Genomic DNA, 23998 nt, shown 5'->3' on the forward strand with positions numbered 1-23998 from the left:
CTGATTTTTTTTATAATAATAATAATAATAATAATTATTATTATTATTATTATTATCATCATCATCATCATATGGGCAACTCTTACACTCTTACTCAGTTTCCAAGGATAGCCCTAGGTCTCTCACTACCAGACCTGTTCTTCTGGAAAATTTGTTTTCTTTGTCAATCTTGTAAAACCATTTCGGTAATTTTGTCTTAGTCATGCTACCACTTTTTCGCCTGTCAACCCATTGCTTTAACCTACAAATCTTTAACCTGTCCTCATAAGCTTCAGTCCAAAGATCTGCCATCCAGGAGAAGGCATGTGAACAGTGGTATGTCATTTTAGGGCCCAGTTCTTGGTCACTCGCCTCTGAATCCTTTCCACTTCTTCCTCATTCGGAAGAAACTAGGTGAGCAGATCTACACACAGTAGTCAAGATGGAGTCTTACCAAGGCTCCATAAAGAGGCATAATAACCTGATTGCCTCTGCTCGTAAGGATATTCTTCAATAACCAAATAATCCGATGAGCTGATTTTACCTCTTTTGTAAAATGCATTCTAAACTTTAACTCCCTTTTCATACCAAATCTATGAAAGTACAATGGCTGGATTTTTCCAGAAACTCGAGTCTTATTTTGCTGCAAAGCAGATAAAGTGAAAAATTTAATTGACAGATAGATATAATATAACCATAACAGGAGCTTTCACATTGATCACCTGGCAACTTTTAGTGGTTTCCAATTGGAAAAAAAACAAAAAAAACATTAGGTTTGGTTCAGCTCTGTATATGTATATCCATCATTTATTTCCATATTTCGACATGAATCACAGCTGAATGTGTATAGTTTTCAAATATGTCTTAGTGCGCCCTCTGACATCTAAAAGATGGTAGTTTGACGCTTTGTATCGCGCAATGGTATGTTAATTAAGCGTGTGTTCTGTATATGTATAGTCTTTTTTTTTTTTTTTAAATTATGTTTACTTTCGTACATACAGGATTCTAAAATATTGTTATTTATCAAATGAAATTAAGCATACTTATAAGAGAACGGAAATCTTATTTTGAATGTAGTCTTTTGAGCCGGAAACGTCATTACAATCCATGATATGACAGTTCATAACACACACCTGCCCAGAACGTATTGTCAGTAACGTGTCAATAAATGAATATTTGAAAATTTGATTTAAAAAAAATGGCAGATTAAAATTAAGCATTTTTATCTTCTGATGAATTTTTGGTGTGAGAAAGATGTGAAATTGTGGATTTTTATTGCTTCTGTGGGTCATTGCTAATTAGGCGTATTTATTAAAATCAAAATTATGTTCACTTATGTACATTATGGAAAATTTTCCCTTATCTCTTCTAGTCTTGCGTTATTTTTCGAGGCATCTATATTCTTGACTGGAGATTTTGTGCGTATAATTTCCCTTCATCGTTTCAAGATGGCTAAATCGTTGAAGCCTAAGCTTATCTATTCATTCTGAAATGTGGCTAAGGTCTGTTTACCGTTTAATCTCCCCATTTCTAATATACCCATTTTCTGGTTTTGGTTGGCATCGGCTCTTTTACGTTTTATTTCTGTCACTTGTATCATAGATTCAGCTTCTTTTCTTTTGTTCACGTTTGAGTTCCATATGATTTAATATTTTTTCTCTCCACAAATATTTTCAGTTTTAATTTATTGCTGTTCAGGCCTTTTGTTTTGTTATTTTATTTTATATTTCTACACTATTTCAAATTTTTTCTTTTATTATACGTCATGTTACGAATATTATCAACAAGTATAATTCTACTCTTGTTCTTTCTTTAAACTTTAATATATAGTCCATTATAATTATTTAAAAAATGGTGAACACACACATCCTTTATCTATATAATTGCTGATCTTAATCTTACATACCACAAGCATAACTTTTGGCATTAAGCATAGCTTTTGTTTGGTATAGCAAAAGCTATGCTAAGTATTTTCATTTTTAATGAAAAGTTTTTTGATGGTCTGGGAACAACATGCATAAGTTTTTATATCAGAGAACTGATTACTTTATATATAGTAGACATATTTTCATCTTATTGAACTGTGTCAAACTTGCTATCATATTCTTTTTTCATTGATTCTTTCAAATCTTGTGCATTGGCAGGTTGTTTATTCCAGTGTAATTACTAAAACTTTTCTGTAGCAACTATATACTGCAATAAGCTTAACCCTACCTACTTCATTTTAAAAAAAATAAATATTAGTAAAAATTTTGCTTTGTTTTTCATTCAGAAGGCCCTGCATTAATATAATGGGGATTATATTACTGAAACATATTAAGATACCATATATAGGGATATTGAATATTTTGATGGAAAGAAAAATAAAGCTAGAAAAACAAAACCAAAAAAAATTCAGAATTTTGAAAGTTTGGAAAATTTTCACTATTGCACTGTAGCATTAGGATTAAGATGAAAGTTACAGTTGAATACATTTGATGCTCATTCCCCCCCCCCTAAGAATTAGAAGGAAGTAAGACAGAAAAAGGGTTGTTTGTTTTGGTTTATGGAATGAAGGCACCACTAAGAATGAATTAAATGAATCTATTATTTCACCTCTGTCATAGAGACATCATCAGGAATGAAATATAAGAATTGTAAAATGCACAGAACCAACATAAGCTAGTCCTTGGTGGATTGTCCACTATGGGTTGTGGTAGATAGCCTTGATTGATTGGCAGGAGGTCTTAGAATTAATTTCCTGTATTTTGGGAAACTAATTCTTAAATTTTCAGTTTACAAGCAAGATGTTCAAATTTTTCAAACTGTAAAACATCTTGTTCAAAGGCCATGCTACCTAAGAACTTTTAGATTATCCCCCCCTCTCCTCCCCTCCTTACCAACACCCTTGGTTTAATCCTATTATACTTGCCATAATAGGATTAAACTAAGTATATAATTTCTTGGTATCTAATTTATAGTATAGCCAAGTGGAAAAACTTCCAACAAGTCCCCCTTAATCATCCCAAATACTCAACAATCACTATGCCTATCCTTTGACCTCTGAACCAGAAAAAGATCAGAAGAATCTTGTTCTATGTCATTGTTTTATGCTCTGTTGTTCCAATAGTATATATATCTTGCAGCATGGAAATTAGCTTACATACAACCCATTCTTAAGAAAGGCGAGAAGTCTTTACAAGTTGCTAAAACTTTGTGCTGCAGATATTAGTATAAGTAATTCCTGGCATTGGTGCAGCTTCCATGGGCATAAGTAACAGGTACATCAGTTCTGTGCCAGACTATTTTGGCAGTTAAGGCTAGCTACCAAAAGATGGTCAGGTAAAAGGGTCAGGTAAAAATAGATTTTCACCAAATGGTGCTCTTCGAGAGGTTGATTAGAGCATACATCCATTCCTAAATCTGAATGCATACTGCACATATGTACATGATATCCAGATAACATAATCTTGAAGGAACCAGTTAGGTGACTACTTCATCAGTTACAGGTTTATTCCATTTTTAAGTCTGTGGAATTTGATTCTGGATAGGATAAATAGTCAATACTATATATATCACTGAAAAAAAAATATGCATCATTGATATTAATTGTAGGACTTGTGGATTATTTTAAAGATCTGAGAAATAATGAAATTTTTAATAAATTTAAATAAACTTGAAACTAAAAAAAAAAATTAAAATAGTACCAGTTAAAAAAAAAAAAAAAAAAAGAAAGGCAAAACAAAAAGAACATGCTTGCCAGGTGGGGTGCTGAAGAGGAATCATCAGACGTCAATGATGTAAAAATTTCTTGTTTGTCCATAATTGATTCTGTTAGAACTTAGTTAAATGAAAGATGTCATTCTCTTAAAATGCTAGCATAAGCCAATTTTTTGACATGCAAAACATTCTATTCTGTGCCAAGCAAGGAACTGGAGCTCTTTTAATATTAAATTAAAAAGCAAAGCTATTTACAAAGGAGCAGCCCTTCTATCACAACTAGCATAAAGTGATCTAATTGAATAAGATTTCTTTAATTAAGGAATGATTATTGATTAGACATATCTGTGTGCATTTTTTGCAGGTAAAGATGTTCTATTGTAACTTAGTACAAGACTTGATCAGAAACTGAGATAGTATAGTAGTTAAAAGTGCTAAACATGAAGCAGTAACTGAGTTTGGAAATAATATAGTCAAAATGTGAATAAACAGATGATGATAAAATGAATTATGCAAACTATGAATTAAAAGAACTAAAAATTAAAGGATAAAGGAAGAAACACACTTTATGTGCATAATAAATGCACGTAAAGCCAGCAACATGTCAGATATTGGGCATTTTGTTTAAAACGTTATCAGTTGTAGATCATTGAAGAACTAGCTATGAGCCTGCTGCATGGTTTTTATGAAACAATATATTAATGAGAGTTTGACTGGTTTGAGAGTAGTGGAGAAGAATTTATTTTGGGAAATAAACTATTTTGTGTAATTGCCATAAAGGAGAAGTGAATAGGTTTGTTGGATGCTGGATGGGTGGTTCTTATCACCAGAGATTCAGAGCAATGTGATTTGGTTTCATTTTCTTGGAAATTGATAATGGTGACCTCAATTTCAGGGATATGTTTAGATTGTATTGCATGTAAGAATATTTCAGTGGTGGAATTTTTTTTTTTTGCTGGTATGTTTTATTTTGTGTTTTTTCTTTATGATGGAAAGTAAGTAGTCCAGTATGAGAATATTGCAATCTCAATAATGTTTATTAAGTATGACTTTACAAAATGAATGGTTGATAATAACATGCTGGTCTCAGCTATTGTGGTTCTATGTTTTAATAAATTTTGTAGTTTGCAACAAACTACCCAATTTATTGGTGAAGACAATTTAAATATTTTAAGATACATGTTATGGCTGTATAAATGTTTTGGATATATGGGAATATTAAGACTTTATGCAATTTTGATATGTGGCTTAGAGAAGAAGGTACATGTGATTTTGGGCAGAGTGAATAATGTAGTCTATTAGTTGTTGAGGATATGGCTGAGAATGGAAGATCTCTTTCAGATGTGTAATTCCTTGATTTAAAACCATAACAGAAGACGATGAGTATTTGAAGATATTAATGAATTGTGTCAACATGACAGATTTTTTGATATAATAAGGATGATAGGAGGTGACATGCAAATAATTTCCAGTTTGTGGGTTTGTGATATACTTTGGTATTGATATTATTTTTTAAATTAATTATTATTACATCACACCTCCAGGGAGTCCAAAGACTCATCGAGAGAGGGCATCTACTCTACAACTCTTCGTCTCACTACTTCACCAGCCTTCATCATCTCTAATACCAACGCCATCTACTGCTGACCAGTGGTGCACCCAGGATTTAATCTTGGGGAGGGGGGAGGGGGGGGGGGAGTTGAATGGATAAAAATATTTTTAATGGATAAAAATTAAAAATATTTTTATCCGTTGAACTAAAATTCATTAAATTTCATTCATTAAATAAAATTCATTATGTGGTTATAAAAATTTATTTAAAGAATAAAATCCAGTTTTCTTTTCTTTTTAGAAAGCTCTTGAAATTATTTCAGTCGTGGTTACTTTAATCTCTCTGTGTATATACAGCAAAGCCAGTTCGTTCAATCGTGATTGTGTCGTGGTAGATCTTAAATAGGTTATTAAAAGGCGTAAGTTAGAAAATGACCTTTCACTGACCCATGTTGTTACCGGAAGCATTGCAAATATTTTTAATAAGTTATAGATGTTAGGATGTATCATTTTGTCACACTTTGAAACTGCATCAACAGCATTTTTGCATGGAGCTATTGTAAATGGTTTGTCAAATTTCTTATACCACAACTTGAATTCGGCATTCAAAATTGCTGGATTTGTATAAGGCAAATCACCGGCATAAAATTCACACAACTGACGAAAATCTTCCATTGCACTTGCTGTTCGAGCATCTTTTCCATTTGGTAGAAGCGGAAAAAATTTTTATTAAATGTTGCGGTGCCGAGTTAAACAATCCTGAAGTTGAGTCAATATTTGATCAATAAATTGAATGAAAATAGTTCTCCTGAAATACTCTTCTACAGAATCGGCTGGACCATTGGACCTTAATGTTTATTTTGATGTAGTCCTTGGCTTTTTAATGTCAATATTAACACTATTGGCTATTATACATGCTTCATCGTAAATATCTTTAAATTAAGACTCTGGCGTTTCACGAATGGTATTTAATTGAGCCACAACATCATCAACAAAATTTAGGGCAATTAAGAGGTCACTGTTGAAAGTTTATTTTTCACTTGGTTAGACTATAATAAATTTAGTTTAATCCTTTATCCAAGTGTGAGCAAACAAAGTTTGCGCCTGAAAGTATCTTCAGGACTGGGGTAAGGTAGTACAACACTGGCAACTCGTTGCAAAGATGGAGCAAGCTAACATCACTCCTATCTCAGTATATCCCATAATGCAAAACACATCTCCTTGCGGATATGTATAATGTTATGCATTAAGGGAATGGCCACTACCCAGACTAGTTTCGACCTTTATTGAGGGCTCCTTAGTGGGAGCCAGGCCCAAGTGGAGATAACAGGCAGGAGCATTAGCAATGTCATCTCTACCTATAGGAGTTGCCAAATGGTGTGCCAACCTTTTATTAAATTACTCTGGATTTAGAGAAAGATGTTGAAAGTTTATTTTTCACTTGGTTAGACTATAATAAATTTAGTTTAATCCTTTATCCAAGTATGAGCAAACAAAGTTTGCACCTGAAAGTATTTTCAGGACTGGGGTAAGGTAGTACAACACCGGGAAACTCGTTGCAAAGGTGGAGCAAGCTAACATCACTCCTATCTCAGTATCTCCCATAATGCAAAACACATCTCCTTGCAGATATGTATAATGTTATGCATTAAGGCAGTGCTCAGCAAGGAGATGTGTTTTGCATTATGGGAGATACTGAGATAGGAGTGATGTTAACTTGCTCCACCTTTGCAACGAGTTGCTCAGTGTTGTACTACCCTATGCCAGTCCTAAAGATACTTTCAGACACAAACTTTGTTTGCTCACACTTGGATAAAGGATTAAACTAAATTTATTATAGTCTAAGAAGTGAAAAATAAACTTTCAACATCTTTCTCTAAATCCAGAGTAATTTAATAAAAAGGTGGCACACCGTTTAGCAACTCCTATAGGTAGAGATGACCTTGCTAATGCTCCTGCCTGGTATCTCCACTTGGGCCTGGCTCCCACTGAGGAGACCTCAATGAAGGTCGAAACTAGTCTGGGTTGTGGCTCTTCCCTTAATGCATAACATTATACATATCCACAAGGAGAGGTGTTTTGCATTATGGGAGATACTGAGATAGGAGTGATGTTAGCTTGCTCCACCTTTGCAACGAGTTGCCCGGTGTTGTACTACCTTACCCCAGTCCTGAAGATACTTTCTGGCACAAACTTTGTTTGTTCACACTTGGATAAAGGATTAAACTAAATTTATTAAGAGGTCACTGTCAGATTATTTTAGAGAATAGTAAGGTGCACGCAAATATTTTTTGTAAGCTAAATAAAGATATTATAAAACCCAAATTCACACAATGAATTATTCAAAAGTTTTGCGTTAGAGGACAAGAGTCTGTCTTCCCAAGAAATTATTGTTTCAAGACTATGAATCATGCATCATATAATTCCACCATGGTCTTGATGGCTTCATGGCCAAGTTTGCCCCACCTAGTCAGGCAAACTTGGGGTAGTTTCTGTCTCTTAGTATCCGGTGTATATTTATCAATGTTGTCAGCAGGGACGTCCTGTCTCTTAGGGGTATTGAAGAAATTGTATACCTTTTCAATTCTGCCAATGCAATTTCTTATTTCAGTCACAAATACAGCATTTCCAGTTGCCAAATTCAAACTGTGTGATGCACAATGAACATATAAAGCTTGTGGATATATAGCTGATATGTGAAATTGGACACCATTATACTTTCCGCTCATTGATGCGGCACCGTTGTAACCTTGCCACATAAATATGACAAATCGATGCCATAATTATTTAAGCTTTCTAATATTTTGTCGGATAATTTTTTCCTGTAGTGCTTGTTACGGGAACAAATTGTAAAAATTATTCACAAACTTTGTTGTCATTTTCTTCGTCTATATACCTGGCACACAAGAAAAAATGTTCAGTAGTAGAAATGTCACAAGTTTCATTGGCAAGAATTGAAAAACATTTTGCCGAATTAATTTTTTCGACCAAACGGTTCAAAATGATTTCATAACATGCATTTATAATTTGATTTTGTATGTTCCAGCTAATGTAGGTAGCATTTTTGGCAGAATGTTTAAATGGTTCAGCCAAGTTTTTGTTGCCAGCATCGATTCTCATTCTTAACAAAGCTCGAAAATTGCCTTCGTTGGCAATTGGCCCCCTGTTCAAACGAAAATTCTCCATAATCACGATATTCTCTCAAGGGTATATTTTGCCGACCATAAAATTACTGTTTTTGTAATCGGCTCTAATCGTTTCCGATTAACTGCAGCTTGTGATGCTCTTCTATCTACATCAATTTGTCGATTGATTGGAATACATTTTCCATCTCGAATATTGTTTAGCCTTTCGTAAGTCATAACAGCCGTTATATGATATTTTGGTTTTGATGATTATTAAATTTTTCAATGGCCTTCTTCCAATTATTATAACCTTGCATAACTAAATGCCCAGGTACTTCAGATTTAGATTTTCTAACATTAGCAGGTGCAAAAAACACAATATTTACAGTACGTGCTATTTTCAACTTGAGAGTACACAGGCCATGTAAATTTTTCAAACCATGTGTATTGAAAACTTCAGTTGTGAATTGTAGCACAGGTTGCAGGAAAATTAAAATTTGGTTCTGGTTTCCACAACTTTTTCACAATATCTAAATTATCATCAGAATTAAATGTTTGTTCTTTCAAAAATGCGATATCGTGAGAATTATTAATAACTAAGGATGTACTATTGACAATATTAATAGTGCCAACATTGCTACTAACATTTGAATCATCCATTTTTGGTTTTATTGAAATAGTTCAATAAAATACTCTGCGTACGTTTTTAAGCTATAATTTGAAGCACAAAATCCGAAAAACAAAATAAAATCTTTTACAAATTTAACTTTATAACTTCAATGTTGTTGAAGAATTTATGTACGGTAAGGTTACTCTTCAGAGATGGAAAGAAGTTTCAGGTTCAAGACATGCTTTTCAACAAAATCAATGCAAAATAGCACAGAATACGAGCGTATCACACACCACCTATGTGAGCATCTACAATGATTCGCCAATACATGATACCAGTGATCCTCTCTGGCCCGTCTCGGACAGCTATAGGACAGCGTTTCTCACCCTTTCTAAGCCTAAGGACAAGTAAAATGCCTAAAACAATTCTATGAACTACTAAGTTATGTAATTTTTTTAAAAACGTATGTAGGGATTACCAACATTTGGGAAAAATTGTGGCATTTATAATGCAATAAATCTAAAAGCATGTTTTGAATATACAGTATATGGAAACATAATTAACTTGGAAGTAAATGAGTAAAAGTGTATCATCATTGAACAAAGTTTTAATTTTTATTAAACAAATAAATAATATGATATAATTATTTACTATTTACTTTTAATGAGATGAATGAGCTTCTCGGCATTGCAGAGTTGCTGGATATCTGGCTCAATATTGGTCAACTTCAGTCGAAGATCGGCACGCACATTAAGACAAATATCTGTATTTTGTTTTTATTTGAACGAGCGATGAAAATCCTTTATCACAAAGATAGGGGTTGTAGAAAACTGCATGACGATTTTTGATACTACTTCCCGAATTATCTACTTCAGATAATTCGGGAAATTCACTTTTCACTGAAGACGAGATCCAGAATCGAGCCAAACCACGATCACGGAATTGCATTTTAAGCCCACTGTCACTTGAAAACTCAATTAGCTGTTCTTTTTTCAATAACGAAAGGTCATTCTCGTGACTGCAAGCCTAAAATGGATCGTGACCCCATAGAAATTTCTTATAAAAGTTATTTGGAAAATATGTTTCCAAATTCTGTTTCAGAGTTTTGAGGTGGACACAAACGCTTTCCCAGTGGTTAAATTCTAAACTAATATGTTTCGGGTACCTGTACAAAATAACCAATTGTATTCACCTTTTGAATACTATGCAGGGAAGCTCCAAACCTCCCCCGTCCCTTTCATCACGCGTTCGTAACAGGCTACTGTTGATATTGATTTATATACACATTCAAAACTGTAAACAATTGTTGAATAATAACACAATAATGTAGCATAATTACCGTAAAGGGGGAAAAGTCACAAAACAGAAAAATGTTCCTACAAAATAACCAGTTATATTTACCTTTGAATGAGATCCACTGGTCGAGTGTCAGCAAGTCAGCAAATCTTTCCTTTCGTTCAGCGTATTAATATTATCCCATTGCAACTAATGGGAATTCTGTGTTTCTGTGGATTCGTTATAGAATTCTTTCTCTTCAGAAACTACACACAAACTGTCATTACAAACTCGTTTTGTATTATCACTGTCATCCGAGCTATTTTTCTGTTTAAAGAAGGTACCAAGATACTTATCCATAATTGAAATACCGTACTTACTCGAATATAACTTGCCCTCGCATGTAGCTCGTACCCCTGATTTTACTTTTCGAAAAAAGAAATTAAAAAGTTTCTCATATACATCACAAATGAAAAAAAGCTGAAACACGTTTAGAGCAGGGGATAGTAATTTGCTCCTGTGGTAAACAACACGCCCTTCCCAATAGTCACTATATTGCAGAGGCAAGCAAAACAAGTACTTTTATTATGTCAGTGAATAAGGTACCAGTCTGTGTAATATATTTCTCAACAAATAGTGCAATTAGAGACAACTATGATAATAACGACACTAATTAACGAATCACATGTCCTTTCATACAGAAACTATGCTATTTAGACTCGAGCAAAACCATATGTTGCACCGGCAAACACAGTATCTAACTAAAAACTATTGTTATTAATTAGATGTGTGTGAGTTCGCCTGCCCCCAAAGCAGCAATAAAGTTCAACTGAAGGTGTTAAAATTCATAAATGTGTTAAAACTAAAATATATATATAGTGAATGTTGCTATGGCAGTTTCACGTATGGAATTCGGTTGAAGAGGGTTAGCATTTCAACTCAACTGGCAGCTTGCTTTTATCTTTCAGTTGCGCAATTTCCTAAAAATATATAAATACTGGGGTTAACTCACAACACACTTTGTCCAAGTATTACTTAGCACTTCTGAAGATATGAGCCTTAGTTGAAGGAGAAATCTCTTCAGCAATAAAAATCAATAAACAACAAGCAATTGGTTGAAATGTGGTCATGTGGACAACACATGTTCACTTCAAATCTGACAAAACAGCAAGGGAAAGTGGAAGCAATAAAACCATATTGTTGTTCACTTAATCCCTCTTTTATTACTCGTCATTCTGCCGTTACAAATTAAAATAGTGGCAGAATGTTCATGGAATGAACATTCTGCCACTATTTTTATTTTATTTTTTAAGTATCCATTTTAATTCAATAAATTTTACTTATGCAATTTTAATTTTTGTTTGGATAATTAAAATATATAGATTTATTTGGTTAATTTTAGTCTGCGTGTGGACACCTGTCCCATCGTCTTGGACTACAGGTTGAAAAACACTGCTATAGGGTACTCTCACCTTATGTGACCGCTAATTCATAAGTAGTATAGAAATAGAAGATACGACACAACATAAATAAAAAAATGAATTTTAATTAGGAAAAGTATTTTGGAAAATTTTTTAGTGTATTTTAACTTTTTCTTTTTTTTGGCGGGGGGAGGGGCAGGGCCCCTTGGCCCCCTCCCTGGGTGCACCACTGCCACCGACTACCACCACTAGTACTTTCACAGACAATCACAAACATCCATGCTCATGGCAGGATTCGAACCCACAGCCAAAAGGCTGCAGGTTCGAATAACGCTAATCACTCTGCCAACCAGGCTGGCAAATGACTGGACAACCAGCAACTGGCAAAGGACGACACCGCAACGCACTCTCGGCACACTCTTACCATTATTATATTAATAGTAATTTATATTATTATTATTATTCTTTCATCTCTCTCTCTCTCTCTCTACTGCTTTGGTACTGATATGATGATTAACAGTGTTAAAAGAATGAAATAACTTGTATAGCATTTGCTTTTTTTGATACACAGAAGAATGTCCACATATCTACCACAGTAAGAGATGCCAATGGCTGGGGGGGGGGATAGGAATTATGTTTCCATATAGCAAGAAAAAGTTCAGTGAGTATACTGCTAATGTTTTGGCCTATGTGAAGACCAAAAATTTGTTTGTAAAAATAGTCATTATATTTGAAAGAATTAGCTGAGATTATTAGTTTTATTAGACAGAAGATATCAGTAGGAGATAATTTTGTACATTTTAATAAGTTTTGTTTATTTATAAGCTGTGCATGTGGATAATGCTGCATTTTCGGACACAACAGAAAGGAGAAATCTAAAGAAGAGAGAGAGTATTACTGGGTGATTATGGCAATTTGTTTGATATGTTGCAATAATTTATTTCAAAAATTTTACAATAATTTTCTGGTATTAATTTTTAATTCGCAAAGGTTGGTCGATTGGTAGAGCCTCCGCTACTAATGGCTCAGTTAAGTAAGTTTGAGCGCGGTTGGTAGTTGGAAGGGGACCATTCGTTCGATGCTGTTGGCGCACTCTCCCTCGATGAGTCTTTGGACTCCCTGATGGTGTCAAATAATAATAATAATACTAATAATAATAATGAATTCTCCTTACATCTCAATTTTTAGATGAAGTTGCAGTAGTTTATCAGTATATTTAGTCATAAATTTTATATTTTAGTAAAGGTAGTAGCAAGATAAATTTGGATAAGGAGGATGTCATGATGTGTTTGTATGAAATTATAGGACAATTGGGGTAGCCTGACTTGTCCAAAAATAGTGGGAAAATGTTTGTACGAGTGCTTTTTTTTAGCAGTGTTTTTATCTATTTTGTTTTCTTCATTGAGTTGATGTGTACATATTTTTTAATTTGTTTTATAATTAAAAGTATGCTCTTCAGTGATTATTTTGTAACTCTTAGTATCATAGACAATATCTAGAATTTTTATTATGGTTATCAGTTTTGTGTATGATTACTGTAATATATCCTTTATCAGCTTTACTGATAATAATAATATTGAGGTTATTTTTAACCTTTTTATAGTGTGTGAAAGCTGTGGCAAGAGATTCATCATCAAATTCCTGACAGGTTCCCTCAGGGAGGGTACAGGATATTGTGATAGTACTATATGAAAAAGTTACATCATTACTAACTTCCTGTTGACAGTTTTCTTCCATATGAATCTGTCAAGACTCCAATGTCATCAGATCTTATATATTTCTCTTCTAAGGCACTTTTTACTGTTATGATATTGTTTATCTTTATGAAAAACATGTTTTTGTTGAGATCATTTTCTAGCTTTGTTTGGGATTCAGTGATGTAATCTTTTTTTAGGAAAAATTGTAGGGAGAATGATAAAATTGATACCTTTGTTTAATACTTCTATTTTGTTTGGAGAAAGCGTATCAGATAAATTTATGATCAAGCCAAAAGCATTGTTATTCTCTTTGGATGTGGAATAAGCAAAGGTAGGAGAAAGGAAGGTTGGATGCACTTGTTTTTGTGACTAAATTCATGAGATTATTTCATTTTTTATTGAGATACACTTCTGTTATGTAACAATTATTGCTAATTAATGATTATAATTTGTTGAAGCAATTTTCACATTCCCTGGGACCTAAAGATATTTTTGGCAATTTTTATTCTTATGGATATAATTATATTATTATTATTATTATTACCTCTAAGACTGCATGGAGTTAGACTCATCTAAGAGGTCCCTTTGTCATACACACAGCTCATAATATCGTGCCTTAAACACATTCAAATTCTCTGCAGATAATACACTCTGAGGCAAGGCATTCCAATCATTCACAACTCTGCATGCATTATATGTTTCTGTTTTTATTTTGTATCTATAACATAGATACAAAATAAAAACTGGAATTAAATGCTTTGCATACCAAATTATTGAAATATTCGGAAAAAAAAATTCATAAAACATATCACTTAGATTAAATATATCAGCCAAATGGAACTTGTGAGAAACTTACCAAAATATTCAAAAAGCACTGGTAATATTTACAATGCCAACAACTGTAGCCACAGCTGAAAGGAGTTTTAGTAAGTTAGAACTGTTAAGAAATATTTGAGATAAACACTAGGACAAGAACACACACCATCTCTGTTTCCTTTTAATTGAACTGGACTAGCCAAATAAACTTTGATAAAATTGTCACAAATTTTGCTAATGCTAAAGTAAGAAAAATTAAGCTTTAATGTACTTCATACATATTTATATCTATGTATACATATCATCATCATCATCAAATTCCTCATATGTACCCTCAGGGGGTGTACAGGATAATAATAATAATTATTATTATTATTCAGGCCTCCATGGAGTCAAAAGAATCATCGTAGGAGGTCCTACCTAGGAAGCACAAAGTCTATCATACCACTCCTTGAATTCATTGACTATTCTTGCTCTCACCATTCTATCAGGTAGTGCATTCCACGGTTCAGCTAACCTCTATGCAAAGAAACCACTCCTCACCCTCTTGCTCACAGCTTCCTTTCATAACTTCCAGGGATGTCCCCTTGTCATCACTCCTTCTGCTGTTCCACCAAGCAGAACAACTCACTGGTGTCAACCCTGTAACTACCTCTCAACAGTTTAAAAGTCTCAATCATATCACCTCTCCTTCTTCTATCTTCCAAACTCTGCAGTCCACATTCCTTCAGCCTATCCTCATAACTAACATTGTACAGTCCTGAAACCATCTTTGTTATCTGCTTATGTACCCTTTCCACAGTTAATTTATCCCCTTCCAATCCTGGGGACCAAATTTGAGAACAGTAGCCTAAGTGTGGCCTGATCAGGGTCTTATACAATGGAACGATAACTCTTTTATCTCTGCAGGTCAGCATCCTTCTCAGTATTGCAACAATCCTCTGGGTTACCGTCACCATCTTTGCAATATGTTCCCTGAATTTCAGGTTTCTATCAATCATCACCCCCAAATCTCTTGTCTTCCCCTACTTCAGTACAGCTTCTCCAATCAAGTATGCAGCCTTCCATTGATGTATCCCAAACTTCAAGACTTTACATTTTGCTGCATTAAACCGACACTCTTCCCCCCCCCCCATTCATTTGCCCATCTGCCTAGTTTTTTCAAATCCTCTTGCAGGGCTGCCACATCTGCACTATTACTAATAACCCTTCCCAGCTTCACATCATCTGCAAACAACTGAATATCCCACTGCAATCCACTGACAATGTCATTGATATAAAGTTAAACAATACAGGTCCCAGTACTGAGTCCTATGGAATCCCACTTGTAACTTTCTGCCTCCTTGATATTGCCCCATGTGCAACTCTCTGATACCTATCAGACAGATAATCCTGAATCCAGTTGACTATTAACCTGACATCTAAACCTATGTGCTGCAACTTAAATATCAGCTTATCATGTGGTGTCGTGTCAAATGCCTTTGCAGAATAAAAAAAAAATGGCAGTATATGCCTTTCCCTCATCAACTGCTCTTGTCACTTTATTATAAAAGGCAATCATATTACTTAAACAAGAGCGCCACTTAACAAATCCATGTTGACTCTCACAGATAACATTACCCTCATCTGCCCAACACTGTATATGGTCCCTCACTAATTTCTCCAAGATCTTAACTACTGATGAAATACAAACTGGCCTATAATTAGACACTTCCAGTCTGCAACTGCCCTTATGCAATGGCACTATCTTATCTTCCTTTCATTCCTTAGGTACCTTTCCCATAGCCAGACTTTCATTGTAAAGCCAGGTTAACGGAGCTGTCAGTTCTCTGCACATTCTCTCAAAACCCGTAGTGAAATACCATCCAGTCCCACAGCTTTACTGACATCCAGGGTACTCAGTATTTGGAACACTCTCCTCTTGCACCTCGAACCTGTCCTATCCCTCTAGTATTAAAACTTACTTCTCCAGGATGAAATACTTCAATAAAGTATTTATTGAACAAATCCACTATGTCCTCTGCATCAGTCACCGTATCCCCATTTTTATCCCACAATGTCATTCTTCCACAATCATTTCTCCTCTTACTTGTCACATAGCTAAAAAATTCCCTAAGATTATCTTTGGATCGTAGTGCCAATCCCTTCTCATATTCCAGTTTTGCCTTGCCATACTAGTCTATGTTCCCTTCTCTTTGATACTCCTGCATATCTATTCATTTTCCAAGTCAAAACCACATAGTCACTCTCTCCAACTGGGGGGGGGGATGTCATCCCAGTTATTATCAGCTCTTCTGATGCTATGACCAAATCCAAAACTCTTATCTCCTGCTCCCTCACCCTCTGTGCTCCTTGGCTTGTAGCAACACCCCACTAAATATCCTGTCTTGCCCACCTCTACCTCACACCATATGCTTTCAAAACCATTAGTGTCACTGCCTTCCAAAGCCTCCACTCTCTTAGAGTACATAAGTCATCACTTATCATAAGCAGTACTCCACCACCACTTTTTCCCTTCCTATCCTGCCGAAAAATGCTATACCCTGCTACTTCTATTCCTGTTATTATATCATCTTCTGTCAACCACGTCTCAGAGATCCCAATAATCTTTGGCCAGGCTGGTGCTATCAGTGCCACCAGTTCATCTCCTTTATTCTGGATACTCCTGGAATTAGTATAAAGCATTAAAAGGCCACTGTTTCTATAGCTGTCATTATTCCCTCCAAACTCCAGTGGACTCAGCATTACCCGATGTTGTCCCCCTTCCCCAATGTGCCCATTCCCACAAGAGGCCATTACTGTTACCATTCACCCTGGGAATTCTAGTTTCCCTCCATTGACACACCAACTTATTCAGAAAACGGTAATCTCTCTAGATGCCTACGTCCTTTCTCATTCAAATGCAAGCGGTTTCTCGCATACAGTTCCTTTCTGTCCTCAAATGCCCTCCAAGCATCCACATATTCCAATCCTCTCTTCTGACACATTCTGGCTATTATGTTATTCATTATTACTGCTCTTCTGCTCAGTTCGTCACTATCATACCTGGGCAACATACACTATCTTCCCTCTCTGCATTTTCTTTTGTACAACCTAAAGCATGAATCTCAGATCTCTCACCACTCAATTTACACTGTCTCTCAAGTCATTCATGCCCACCATCACAATCATCTCATCTACCCTTTCACCCCACTTAATTGCCATAGCCACACTTTCTATTGTTCCTCCAGGCAAACACTCCTCTGGCATCCTGTCTTGCACACCACGGATCACCAAGTCTCCATACATCACACCTCTTACCACTCTGTTCCTTGAATGCTCACTTGCATCTCTCACTCTCTCTCCTCTAACACTTTCTCTCTGTGTTCCCATACTTACCTGCTGTCCTGGCATCACTCTATCCCTGGTTCCAGCACTCCCTTGCATTCTTCTCATTCCCTCTCTCGTACTGTTTCTATTCTCTCCTCTTCTATCATTCCCATAACTCTCTCTCATTCCCTCTCTTCTGCTCTGTCTATTCTATCATTCCCATAACTCTCTCTCATTTGCAACTCTTTTCATTAACTCTTCTTGCCCTGCATTCATCTCTTCCATTTGTCTAATCTCCTCTTTCACACCTCATCTCATTCCCGAGACTCTTTCAGCTCATCTATCTGTTTCTGCAAGTTAGCCACTGTTGCTCACCATTCATCCTCCCAATTTAGACCACCTCCGAAAACTTCACAATCATTCAAACTTTCCACACTCCCCACTCTTATATTTTCTTTCATATTTTGCTTGTTATTCTTGCCCTCTATCACACTACTCGTGTCTCTAGGTTGTGATTCTTCTGCCCCCAGCTCAACGAGGTTGGTTATGGTAATCTCTAACTCACTAAGTTCTTCCCATTGCCTACATTTTGCACTTATTATGCACTCTCCTCTTCTCTCACCCACCACATATCCAACTGCTGGAATGCGTACATACCACAAGCACCGCATGCCACAAAATCCTGTGGTATGTTATGCAAAATATAGTCCTTAAATTGGGGAGGACTTGGTGACATGCCATTTGTAATTGGAGCTCCGGCTGCCACCATTATTCAAATAGTGCCAAGGAACTACTACAACTAAACACTAAATACTAAATGCTCTATTATATTATGCACCCTACTGTAAGCTAATTTACTTATGCAATACTATAAGTATAAATCATATTTAACTATACTAAATAACTAAAACTTATCTTCTTTTCTTCCACCGCAAATGCGTCCGACTCTGCCCTCGCCTTCTCGGTAACCAAAAATAACACAAAATAAACAACTAAACTCCAAAAGCAGCACCAATGAAGGGCACTTGTATTATAGAAAAAAATGTAATACAATTCATGACAGAAATCACACTATACACCGATTAAAAACACTTTTTTTTTTTAGCACATCTCAAATCTGCCGTCATGTTCTTCAGTTATGATAGTAGTACATGAAAAAGTTACACCATTACAAACTTCCAATCAACAATTTTTCTCCAAATTAACCTGTTATCTGTCAAGACTCCAACATTATCAGATCTTACATTTCTGTCTTTTAAGGCACTTTTTACTGTATCAATCCATTTACATCTTGGTCTTCCTCTGGGTCTTTTTCCTGCCAACTTAACAAAGAATACTTGTTTGCTAATCTTTCCTCTCTCCCAATTTATTTAAGTGACCATACTACCTAAGATTAGCTCTACTAACACATTTCTGAATGCTAACAAATGCAAGTTCTTTCCTAATATCTTAATTTTTAATGTGATAATCCTATTGATAATGAAGAACAAACCAAATTATAAGAAAGTGAACAAACTGATAAAAAGAGTATGCAGCGTGGTATGCAGATAAACGTGGAGAGATGAGAAGAACTAGCTAATGCACACAAAGAAAGAGACTTATACAACAAGATAAATGAACTAACATATAAGAAAAGGAAAAGAATGGGGAGTAATATCTTAAAATCACAAAATGGTATACCTATTATTAATAAGGAAGAAATACTAGGAAGGTAGGAAGAATACACAGAGCAACTATACTATGAATATAGAGAAGAAAAACCTAACACAAACAACCTAGATGGTCCTGATATTCTTTCTAGTGAAGTATATAATACAATAAAGGTATTAAAGGACTTCAGAATCAGGGAGTTCTTGGAGAATATATGGATCAGCTCCTCCTTCAGGAAATATACCACACTGCAACACCAACTGCTTCACACAAGTAGCAATAAAATATCAATTGAAAAAAGGTGTCTGACAAGGAGACTCTCTATCACCCAAAATCTTTAGAGAGTCTTTCAAGAAATATTTAATAATATAAACTGGACAAACCCTGGTATAAAAATTAATAACAGAAACTGAACGCAACTAAGATATCATAATTTTTGCAAACACTCCAGAAGACCTTAATATAATGATAGAAGACCTATATCATGAAAGCAGAAAAGTCAGTCTAAAAATAAACAGAGACAAAACTAAAATCATGTTTAATCATTTTGTAACACCAAAAAACAATAATAGAAAACAATTTCTTGGAAAGAGTCTCTTCATATACATACGTCATCTCATTGATCTAAACTGTGGACTCCAAAATGAAATAAATAGAATAATTTAACTTACCTGGAGAGCATTTAGAAAATGGAAAAGCATTTTTCAAAACAATGATGTTTCACTCTGTTTAAAAAGGATGACGTTTAACCAGTGTATACTTCCAGTCATCACATATGGTTGTGCGACTTGGTCTCTAACAAAAGCACTGGGAAAATAAACTAGTAACAACTCAAAGAAAAATGGAGAGGTTGATGCTAGGCATCACATTAAAAGATAAGCAGCGAAACACCTGGATAAGAAGCCAGATGCATAACATTGCTATCATTCTTCACCACAAGCGACTAAAATGGAAATGGGCTGGACATCTATCCAGAAGAGAAAATGAGCAATTGGCCACCATACTAACGAACTGGATTCCAAAAGAAGGGAATCAAGGACATCCTAAAAGAAGGTGGAGTGATGAATTGTCAGGTTTTGTTGGGAAAAATTGGTCAACCATTGCCAAGAACAGAGAAAGGTGGAAGGAACTGGAGGAGGCTCTGTCCAGCAGTGAACCAAACATGACTGAAAAGAAGCAGAAGAAGAAGAAATGCTTTGACAATGGTATGCAATGAAATTTATAACACAGGATATCTCCCAAAAGACCTGATACACTCTATCTTCATACACATTCCAATAAAGCACAATGCTGCAGAATGCTAAGGACATCTATCCAGAAACTCAGTATTTTAGCATCATGACTCATGTTGCTAAAATACTGATAAAAATTATTCTGCAAAGAAACAAAAGAAAATTCAGCTGGGAAATATCTTCTTCATCTTCTTCTTCCTTATACCCTCTTTTACCTTGCGGTGTCGAGGGAAATATGTGAAAATTAATTTGGATTTAAAAAAATGGAACAAGAGAATAATAGAAAGATATATAGAAAGAAACAGAGACATTTATATATGCTTTGTAGATTACACCTCCATATTTGAGCATTTCTGGTTGAATTTCATCTACTCCAGCTGTCTTTCCACATTTTGGATTTTATAACGTTTTTCTACTTCAAGTATGGATATATATATTCCTGACTGTATTCCTGTTTTAAGTTTTCACCATCTTACTGACACTGATTGTTTTATTTAGCAGTCTTTCAAAGTAATTACTCCAGACATCTAGAATATCTTTATCTTCAGTTTTCATATCACCTTATATCTCCAGTTCATTTTACAGTACTCTTTTTGCTATTCTAAGCCTTTTTCAAGCCTTCAGAATATTTTGCCACCTTCCTGATATTTATTTTCCATGTTTTTAAAGTCTTCCCATGACGTTTGTTTAGCAAGTTTTACACAGTGCTTTGCTTTCTTTCATTTTTCTCTGCATTCTCTAAGACAGCGCTTCCCAAACTGTGGGCTGTGGCCCCCTTGGGGGCCATAGGTTTTGTTGGGGGGGAGGGGGCCATGAAATAATGAAAACAAATTTAAAATGTTTTAAGACTAAGTAGATTTTTTTTATCTTAAAAGAAACGTATTTAATTTTTATTATTTATTATTTCTTTTTTTTTTGTTATTTTTTATATTTTAATGGAAAAAATCACACATTGGTGTTGGTTCACAAATTTTGCTTTTTGCATATTTCAGTGCTTAATGAATATTAGTATATATATATACTTATTCATATAAGTTTCATTTCAAAACAAAATTCTAACAATTGCAGTTTCAAATATTTCACCTGATATTGACTTTTTGTGTAGCAGTATTGAAACACATCCATCATATTAAATTGTTATTAAACTTCTTTTATGTTTTTAATTATTACCTTGTTTATTACTAATCGTTTTACGTTTCATGTGCTTGCTGCAAATATACAATATATCTATCTATATAAAAATATGAGATAATGTGCCATGTCAAATGTGTATGTAAGATGCTGAAAATGTAATATTTGCATTTGATTTTTGCAATATTTGCTGTGTATCTTTTGTATTGAATATAAATACAATATATATTACAATAATATATGTCTATATTACTATTTTTTTTTCGAGGGGGGGGTCTGCGAAATATTTTAATTTTTCCAAAGGGGGCCCTGACATCCAGAAGTTTGGGAAGCACTGCTCTAAGAGCACAAGCTGACTTTACTTATGAAGAACTTTACATATGCTTTCTTATTTTCCTTGACTGCCTCTTTAACTTCCTTAGTCCATGGAGTTCTGATTTTTCTATCCTTACAGATTGATTTTTCTATCCTTACAGATAGCCTCACCATATGCTTCTGTGGCTGAATCAATCAATATTTTCTTTAGGGTTTGTCATTGAATCTCCAAGGTTTGGTTCTTGTTTTCAAACTCTTTCATTTTTTCTTCAGTGATGTTTGTGTATTTGAGAGATGCTCAACTTTGATTCGTTTTAAAACTTGCTTACACACTCTTCTTTTCAATATGAAATGCAATTTTATCCTACTCAAAACAAGATAGTGATCACTTCCTATTTCAAATCCTCTGTATACTCTAGTGCCTTGAACCAGTGGGAAAATTGCTATTAACTATAACATAGTCAATGAGACTTTTCTTATTTCTTGCATCTTCGCTTCATGTGAATTTGTGCATACTTTATGTTGAAACATGGCGTTAGTAATAACTCATTCCTATCCTGAACAGAAATCCAGCAGGCATTAACCATTATTATTAGCTTTTCACTTTTCTCCATATTTTCCCAAAACATTTTGGTAATCATTTCCTCCTGTGCTGTTTAGATCTCAAACAAGGACCTACTTTTCCTTTTTCCTTGTGCCAGATGTCTTCTGTAATGCCTCAAAAAATTTCTCCATTTCTTCCATGGTAGAACTTTCTGTGGGACCATAAGCACAAATAAGTCTCACTGTCCAGTCCCCCCCCCCCCCTCTTCTGATATTTTCCCACATCACTCTACTTGATATTGCCTACAATTCAAGAAGATTATTCTTATATGTAGTGTTGAGTACTATAGCTACTCCTTCTTTTCCCTGATTGTTATTGCCTGAATATAAGATTTTGTATTTGTTGTTTAGCAAGTTGCTTAGCATTTGTTGCTTCACTTGTTTTTGCCTTTTTTGTTTCAGTCACGCCTATTATGTTGATCTGGTACTTATCTAATTCTTCTGCTAGTTCCAATTTTTTTTCCATTGATGCGTCGTATGTTGATAGTACCAATCTTGAGCTCTGGTGATGTTGAGATGGGATGTATTCTGGAATGTATACATATTATACCCAATTATTATTTATGTTTCATTTTAATAAAACAATCAAAATACTTATTATTTAGTATGATCTTATCATTGAGCCACTGTAATACTTCTTATTAGTGTTAATGAAACATATACATAATGAGATAGCTAAGAATTTGCCTAAAGCACCAAAAACCTAGCTAATCCACTGGCTCCAAAGTTGCACGTTACTTTTTACACACTCTTATTCCACCGGTATTGATCCTGCAGCCTGGAAATTAGCACACATACAGCTATTCATAAAAAGTGTGACAAGTCTTTATCATTAAACTACTAGAACTGCCCAATTTCTCTAAAGTAATTGAAAGAACTATCAACACTCAACTCCTGTGCTACCTTGAAGGCATTCAACAAGTAAATGATTGCCAGTATAGATTCTGTGACTGCAAACAAACAGAAGATCTTCCTTATGTCACCCATCTTTGGTCATCATGGAAAAAAGTTGGGCAAATATGAAGTGGTTGTCTCTAATATTTCCAGTGATTTTGACCAGGTCTATTAAGAAAGTTCCCATCATTTGTGTGTTCCTTGACTTCTCCAACTTGGTTGTCGTCTTTTATACTGGATGCACACTATGCAATGATAATCAGATGTTCCCTATTTTTTATAAGCATTCAACTAATGCTAGGCTTTTGCAAGCTCTGTTCTCTTGCCCACTGGCTATTTATACTAAATGCAAACCATGGTACTAAGGTACCACAAGTTAACTAGCCTCTTGAGTGTGTGGGATCGTCATTATAAAAAAAAAAAAAAAACATTTTGGATTGATAACTTTGCAAATAGAGTACTATATTAATAGTAATTTGCTTCAAGTGGTCAGTGAAGCCAAAGAACTGAGAATAATGGTATACTAACTTGTAAGAATAAGGAAGTTATTTTTGCACTTTTTAAGAGTCTGATAAGTTTACATCTGGACTGTTGTATCCAGATATTGTCACCCTATAGAAATAGTCAAAACAAATCCTATAGAAGTTAACCAAGATGATGTTTAGCCCATGGAACTGTACATTGCATGAGC

At 34.8% G+C, this 23998-nt stretch overlaps 1 protein-coding gene across 2 annotated transcripts in view; it reads left to right on the forward strand.

Moving 5' to 3' along the window:
- Positions 1-848: 848 nt before the first annotated feature.
- The window catches only part of LOC150105435 (synaptosomal-associated protein 47-like), a 106159-nt gene continuing 83009 nt past the window's right edge, over positions 849-23998 (forward strand). The window contains exon 1 of one of the 2 annotated variants that reach the window (XM_090394810.1): positions 849-900. The gene's annotated coding sequence lies outside the window, so the exon portion shown is untranslated. Of the gene's footprint in view, positions 901-12484; positions 12562-23998 lie in introns of those variants that run through there. The other variant, XM_090394811.1, reaches the window with a different exon arrangement.

The sequence above is a fragment of the Typopeltis vanoorti genome, chromosome 6 (genome assembly GCF_054136105.1).
Source record: "Typopeltis vanoorti isolate ZY-2024b chromosome 6, IOZ_Tvanoo_1.0, whole genome shotgun sequence".
Taxonomy (NCBI): domain Eukaryota; kingdom Metazoa; phylum Arthropoda; class Arachnida; order Uropygi; family Thelyphonidae; genus Typopeltis; species Typopeltis vanoorti.